Source organism: Populus trichocarpa, chromosome 19, assembly GCF_000002775.5.
Source record: "Populus trichocarpa isolate Nisqually-1 chromosome 19, P.trichocarpa_v4.1, whole genome shotgun sequence".
NCBI lineage: Eukaryota > Viridiplantae > Streptophyta > Magnoliopsida > Malpighiales > Salicaceae > Populus > Populus trichocarpa.
The window spans coordinates 394,177-402,643 of record NC_037303.2 but is presented as its reverse complement, the minus strand read 5'-3'; the positions used below and the strand labels follow the sequence as shown (position 1 = coordinate 402,643).

Sequence of the window (8,467 nt, the reverse complement as noted above, 5' to 3'; positions counted from 1 at the left end):
GGATGAATTCGGTCGGTATTTTAAACTTTCACCGACAGAATTACCGACGGAATTAATCCGTCGCCATTTAACAGTAGCTTCTACCATTACCGACGAAGTTACAGACAGAAATATTCCGTCGGTATTTCATACATTCACCGACCGATTTAACGACGGATATTTTCCGTCGGTAATTGTAACTTCACCGACGGAATGAAAATCCGTCGGTATATTTCAAGCGGGAATCTTTTTTTTTTTGGCGCGCACGTTCCGTCTGTAAAACCGTCGGTAAATGTTTTTTTTGTTTTTCCGACTGATATACCGACGGAATGGGGAATCACCGACGAAGGTAAAGCCGGCGGAAGTATTCCGTCGGTGATAACGTCGGTAAAAAAATCACCGACGAACTTCTAATCACAGACCGACGGAATTTTTCCGTCGGTAAAACTGTGAAATCTTGTAGTGACCGTTCCAGGCGAAATACAAAGTTTAGATCGAGGTCCTTAAGTGTGGTTGTTTCATCAATTTCACCCTCAAGCTTGTCAAATGGGTATACCTTTTTTTCTCTAAGATTCACTTGCACACATTTATGGAGTCATTATACTTTACATTTTTCAATGTGAAACAATAAAATACTTAATTGACTCACTATCAAGGACTTGCTTTTGTCTGTGAGCAGGCATGAAGAAAAATTTATCAAAGAGATTATCAAGGATGTGTTGAATAAATTAGATCCCAAGCAAGGGCGGAGGCATGTCAAAGGCATGGGTACCCTATAGCCCAGGTTAAGATTTTATCAATATTTTTTGACTAGTTTTATGTAAAACAAATTCGTAATTCTTGATTGAGTTATCATAAAATTCTGAAAATTTGTGTGTAGCCTTCTAGTATGATGCTTTAACTTGGGTTAAAATTTCAGAAGTTTTGAAAAAATTCAGAAATTTGATGAAAAATCACAATTTGACTAGTTTTACATTATTGGATGTAATTTTCAATCCGATCATCAGATTGAGCTGAAATTTTATGAGAAATCTTAAAATATATTGAATAAAATCTAGTTAAAATTTTAGGATGAATAGAGCTTGGTAGTGCTAAGAAAAAAAAAGACCGTCAAATAAAAGCAAAACAACTCATTAAGGGTAAAATGGTTACTTGCCATTAAAAAATAAAACAAATCAGCTATTCCTTCCTTTTATATGTTGCCGACTGGGCAAAAGCAGAATAGGAAAAGAAAGAAAAGAAAAGGCGAGAGAGAAAGAGAGAAAAGTAAGGGAAAACATAAAAAACAATTCAAGGAAAAAAATTAAAAAAGGTGAGAGAATAACCTTGTAAACTTACAAAGTCCAACTTATAAAACACTAATCTAAGAAAGAATCAAGTGAAGGAAGGAGGAATTGAGAGAGAGAGAAAATTTAATTACTTTTTTTTCTAGTTGACATGAGATTGTTATTTTATTCGGGTTGAGAGGTTGTTATAATATCGATTCAAATTTGAATATAGATAAATTATATTTCACAAAACATTGAAGGATGTAACTTCAATAGTGGGTTTATTTTTACTTTCACTTCAATTTTATGTACTTTGAAATTTATTTTTTAATATTTTAAGTAGTGTATTTGAATTAAAACTTTACTGTTAATTTTAAAAATTCATGTATATGAATTAATAATTTATTTTTAAAAAAAATTATATATTTATTTAATAGCCTAAAAATTCCTGACTCCGCCCTTGATACCAAGTACTTATATGTTCCTGAGCACCTAGTAGGTATGGATCGGCTTGCTCACAATATTTTTGACTTTCTAAGAACATGTTTGGGAACGCCGTGCAAACCGCGTTCCCAAAAAATTTAATTTTGTTTTTGCTAAAATTTAATATGATTTGTACGTTTTGGATTGTTTTGATATGCTGATGTCAAAAATAATTTTTAAAAAATAAAAAAAATCATTAGCATGCATTTCGGCACAAAAAGTTATTTGAAAAGCAACCGCTACCACACTGTCAAGCACCCTCTAAGTACTGCAACAGATGATGTACGCATTGTGGGCAAACATGGGATGCCAGGAATAGGAAAGACGACTATAGCAAAATTTGTATTTAATCAACTCTGCTATGGATTCGACGAAAGCTGTTTTCTTTCTAATATCAATGAAACACCAAAACAATTTAATGGTCTTGTTCCTTTACAAAAGCAACTTCTTCACGATATTTTCACACAGGATGCTGCAAACATCAATTGTCATGATAGAGGAAAGGTTATGATCAAAGAACGACTTCGTCACAAAAGAGTTCTTGTTGTTGCTGATGATGTGGCTCCTCAAGACCAGCTAAAAGCTTTGATGGGAGAGCGAAGTTGGTTTGGTCCCGGAAGTAGAGTCATTATTACAACAAGAGATTCAAATCTTCTTCATAAAGCAATGTTAGAGAATAATATAAATCATATCCTGGGATCTCACCTAACAGCTTAAGCTATTGGGTTGAGATGGTTCTTTGACATGATATCAGAGTCTTGATGACCAAGTGGTCACGAGTTCGAATCTCACCAACCCATTTATTTGATAAAAATTAAGCACAAGGTAATATGGATTTGTGCAAGTTTCAAGCCCAAAGGGCTTTCACTTGAGGGGTGTGCTAGAGAATAATATAAATCATATCCTGGGACCTCACTTAACAGCTTAAGCTATTGGGTTAAAATGATTCTTTAACAGCAGATCAAACATATCGGATCAAAGAATTGACATGAGATCAATCCCTTCGGCTTTTCAGCTGGCATGCCTTTAAGGACACCAAGCTAGAAGAAGATTATATTGAGCTTTCGAAGGATGCAGTTGATTACTGTGGAGGACTTCCTTTAGCTCTTGAGGTTATAGGAGCTTGTCTGTACGGGAAAAACAAAGATAGATGGAAAAATGAAATTTACAACTTGAGCAGAATTCCAGAAAACAATATTCAAGGAAAGCTTCTAATAAGTTTTGACGCACTGGATGGTGAACTACAAAATGCGTTCCTTGATATTGCATGCTTCTTTACTGATATAGAGAAAGAATACGTCGCAAAAGTGCATTATTTGATATTGCATGCTTCTTTATTGGTATAGAGAAAGAATACGTCTACAATCCAGAAGTTGTTTTGGAAACTCTCCCTGAAAGGTCTCTGATTAAAGTATTTAGAGGGATAGTAACCATGCATGATCTATTTTTTTATATATAGTAAACGAGAGAATTATATATTATAAGCAGCCCTATCAAGTAGGTGGAGCTGAAAGAGAGATAGAATACGATGGGAATATAAAAGAAAAGAAAAGACCAAAGCAATGAGGGACCTAATTAGTTAGTCCAGTTCATAATATATTCAGGATTTCTAAAAAGATCTGAGCCTGTATAGCTAAAATTTCTAACTGAGGACTTCAACCAGAAGGCCAAACGGTGAAAAGTGAGATAAAAAATCATATCCCAATCCAGAGCCTTGGATTTGAAGATTAAACGGTTGCGCGCTATCCAAATTGACCAGTATAGACCTTTACAGAGAAGGGTAATAGCACGTCGCTGAAATTTCCATTGATCAAGCCAGACCATTCCTGTAGATTTTGATTTGGGTCTTTGTGCAGATAGCCTGAGCACCCGAACCAGTTCAAGAAACAACCCTAAAGAGACCATGTTATAGGACACCAATGGAAAAGATGATTAATTGTCTCAGTTTCCTTGCAGCAGAATGGACAATGAGATTCCTCATAATTAATGATTCTCCTCTCAGCTAAAAAGCTTCTTGTACTCAGACTGCCATAAAGAAGAAGCCATATGAACACATCCACTTTTGGTGGGGCATAACCATTCCATAGCAGAACAGGGGAGTGATTATTTTCAGTGGCCGATAGACTATCAAAGAAGAGGCAACCTAATTGAACTGAGTACATGCCAGAGCTGTGGAATTTTCATAACTTGCCGTCTGCACCCTCTGAGAAAATGAGACAACGCTGCACCTCTGCAATCAAGCTCTCCCTCATGCAGTTCTCACGGGGCCAGAGGAGTCTTCTCCAGGTTGAGAGATGTATCTGTCAAATTATATATATCTGCAAGGCTGGTTTTTTGCTGGAGGGAAAGGTTATAAAGTCTGGGGTATAAGAGCTAGAGAGTGGTTGCAGAGCCAAGCCAAGAGTCGGTCCAAAACCAAATGTTCCTCTCGTCACCCACCTTGAACCTGACATTTGCATGTAAGAGATTGGCTATGTTTTGTGTTGAAAAGTTCGTCGAAACAATGCCATGCCAAGTTGGAGATAAAGAACCTGTAAACGCAGGGATACCATTCATAAAGTGAGGTCGGTATTTTAGAAGAATGTGTTCTTGCCAGCCTCCTGCCACTCCCTTATCTAGATTCCATAGCCATTTAAATAGCAGAGCCAAATTTTTGTTGTATATGGATCTCAGCCCGAGACCACCAAAAGATTTACTCTTTATTACTCTGTGCCAAGCCACCTTAAAAATGCCATGAGATGTTGAGGTTCCCTTCCAGAGAAAAGACCGGGTTAGAGAAGAGATGACTTTAATAATATGCTTTGGCATAGCAAAAACAGACATGTATAACAAAGGAAGAGAGCTCAAGACTGATTTAATTAGACATATCATTCCCGCCATTCTAAAAAAATTCTCTTTCCATGTGCTTAGCTTTGCTCTGTTTGTGGACAACAGTGGTTTCCAAGTAGAGAGTCTGCTGGGATTGGCTCCAAGAGGTAGTCCAAGGTACCTAACCGGGAAAGTATCACTACGACAGAAAACTGAGTTCGCCAGGCTAGAGGTGTAGTCATTGTCCAAGTTGATACCTATTAGTGAGCTTTTATAAAAATTAACTTTCAGTTCAGAAATGATATCAAACCAACGAAGAATCCTCTTGGCATGTAGAAGAGAGGGAAAATCATTTGGCAGGAAAATCAGAGAGTCATCGGCATATTGTAAATGAGTTATATAATGTCCTGGAGCAGTCTGTAAGCCTTTGAAGTAACCTGAAGCGGATGCCCTATTGAATAAAACTGTCAACCCCTGAACTGCGATGTCAAATAGGAAAGGAGAGAGAGGGTCCCCTTGCCTGAGACCCCTCTTCAGACTAAATTCTCTACTGGGGGAACTGTTTATCAAGATGGCTAATTTAGAAGTGGATAAGCATTCAAAGATCAGCTTCCTCCAGGGTGAGCCAAAACCCATGTATCCGATGCTTGTGTCAATATGTTCCCACAAAATTGAGTCAAAGGCTTTATGGAAATATACCTTCAGTAAGAGGCCATGCTCCTTCTTGCTACGCACACCATAGACAACCTCATTTACTATCATGAACTTGTCTAAAATCTGACGCCTAGCAATGAATGCAGACTGGTTAACACTGATTACATCTATCAGGACACATCGAAGCCTAGAGGACAGTAGCTTTGCCACTATTTTATATAACCTGTGAATCAAGCTTATCGAACAAAAATGGGAGAATCTGCTCGGCCCCTTTGTTTTTAGAATCAGAGTTACAAAAGAAGAGCTGATACCCTTTGGTAGTTTACTAGTTCTGAAAAAAAAATTTAACCAGCATAAAAACCTCTGAGCTGATGATATTCCATACCTTTTTATAGAAGGAGAAGGTGAAACCATCGGGGCCAAGGGCTTTGGAACCATCACAGTCCCATATAGCTTGCTTCACTTCTTCCATTGAAGGTGGTCTTTCTAGCGAAATTGACTTGGCTTCTGAAATTTTGGAGAGCCTCGAGCCTCCCATTTCAATTCTTTTACACGTTGGTTTGCGAAACAAGGATGAGAAGAAGTTGACAGCGCCTTTTTTGATATCATTTGAGGAGACTAGGTGACTACCATTATGTTCAATCTTACTAATGTAGTAACGGCCTTTCCTTAGACTTGCTGATATGTGAAAAAAAACAAGTGTTCTTATCCCCCATTTTACACGAGTTTTGACGAGATTTTTGCCTCCAGATATCTTCAACCCTTCTGTTAACCTCCCATAGTTCAGAGTTCAGCTCCTGGAGCTTTGTTTTTTCGGTCTCAGACAAGGGACGCACTTCGCTTAAGTTTTCAAGTGTTGTAATGGAGTTCTGGATGTCTGCAAGTTTTAGATTCTGATCCCTGAAAGTGAATTTATTCCACTGTTCTTTAATCATTGGGCAGGTCACCCAAAACAATTTGATCATTTCAAAAAAAAAAAGTGGGTCGTCTTCCAAATGACTTGTTTCTTGATTTCAACATCTCTCTCTCTCTTGTTTTTGAAGTTTTCAAAGACTAAAACAAAAACAAAAGTTCGTTTTGTATCTACTTTATAAATTTAATACGCAAAGCCAAGAGAAAACAAAATTTTCTAATATCTTTGCATAGTAAATATTATAACCCAATTTTTTACCCTTTTATTTTAATTATTAATATTACTATTATTATTATTATTTACTGAAAAAATGAAAAAAAATGAAAAAATGATGATGAAAAACAAATAAAAATGAAATAAATGAAGAATGAATTAAAATTTAGGGTTAACGGCAACATGATTGGAAGTTTTGGGATTTAATTAAACTTTGGATTAGTTTTATTGACAAAATCAAGAGCTTAATTGATGAATTGATAAGTTTGGGACTTAATTGGACTTGGATTTAATTTAATTAATGAAATCAGAGACTTAATTGAGAAATACCAAAGTTTGGGGTTAATTGGGGGGGACCATTGCAACAGATTAAAGTCCAAGGACTAACTTGTAAAAGATGCCGAAATGCAGGGGTCCAATTACAATTTAACTAGGGGTTTAATTACAAAACTTTCAAAACTTCAAGCGCCAAAATGCATATAGCTGTGAATACCAAAACGGCACCGTTTCCAGTTGCTGTTCATCTTCCTCACCTGACCGAAACAGACGCCCACCGCCTAACAGCCATTACTTCTGCAATTATCACACTTTATGGTTGGAAGAAACGGCATTGTTTTCTCTGGCTATAAAAGCCAAAGAACGACTGAGCAGAGGCGGGGGGGCGAGCGAAAAAAAAAACCGGGAGGAGAATATCAAGAGAGAGGAGAAAAAAAAGCCAGAATCAAGGGAGGGGAAAAGGAAACAGAGGTCGAAACCCAGGGGAGAGCAAGAAAAAAACACAAACAAAAAAAGAAGAACAACACAGAAAAAGACCATTAACACCCAGCATCACCATACACCCAGCATCACCATCGGCTTCCTCTTCTCCAGCGCCAGAAGAAATAAGGCCAGAAGAACGCAAGGAAAGGGTGCCCTGCCAAGCTGTTACGATTCAAGTTACCATAGAATTAAGGTTACTAGCTTACAAATAAAGAAGTACTGTTTCCAGTACAGAACAGAATTGCTAGCCTTCAAGCAAAGAATTGCAGCATCTGCTGAATGTGGAAAACGTTATGCCTTCACCACCGCTGTATCATCTGCTTCCTCATCTCCATTATGGTTCAATTACAGCATCTATACCTAAGCAATGGAGTGACTTTTTATTTGCGAAGCTGCAAGAACATTGCCTCAATTTATGGATTTTTTGTAAGAATACATATTTCCTTTAGTTATTTCTATTTTATTAAATAGTATCTTTAATTATTTTATTATTATTATTTAATATAAAAATTAAATATCATCTTTAATAAAAAAAAATATTAAATATTTAATGCTTTTTGGTAAGAATACATATTTCCTTTAGTTATTTCTATTTTATTCTATTTAATTTAAGAGATTAAATATCATCTTTAATTATTACATTTTTCTTATTTAATTTAAAAAATTAAATATTATCTTTAACAATATTTTTTATTAAATATTTAGATTATGCTTGGTTTTATTTTTTTTTCTTGATTTTATGATAATAGTTTTCTTATTTAATATAAAAAATAAATATTATCTTTAATAATTAGATCTATCGAATATCACTTAAAAAATAAATTATAACTTTAATAATTATTTTTTGAAAAACAAAAAGCCAACAGTCACTAACATATTTTATTAAAATCACTTTAGTTATTTAGAAAATATTGAAAATTGATTTTTGTTGTTTTACATTAAAATAAAAAAAATTGAATAATGTTTTTATATTTTATTTCAAACTCATATTTTAAAACAAAAATGAAAAATATGTGATATTAACCTTTTTTATTATAAAGTAAGCTTTTCAATTAAAAGTGATGGGAATTTTTTCGTGATAACAAAATGCATGTACAATCATGCACATTTAATTAAAAGTGATGGGAAGTTCTATTGAATTTGATGGTTTTTTAAGGTACAGAAGACTTGGATTGACGTGAGAGTACAAGATCATTTTACATAGAGATGCTTGAAGTTGCTCCAAATCAGTATGATACTTCCATCTGACATGTATTTGTTGGCTTGAAGATCATTTTCCAAGCTTGGAAGTTTTATTCAATGCTCTTTGAAATCTTTTCCATCCGCTTTTATATTGGACAACCTCGTTGTTAATTATTATCCATGATGTAATTTATATTTTCAAGTTACA

At 35.2% G+C, this 8,467-nt stretch overlaps 1 pseudogene; it reads left to right on the top strand.

The window, feature by feature from the left end:
• The first annotated feature begins 568 nt into the window (after positions 1–568).
• LOC112325850 (disease resistance protein RUN1-like) lies at positions 569–3,076 on the top strand (annotated as a pseudogene).
• Positions 3,077–8,467: the final 5,391 nt, after the last annotated feature.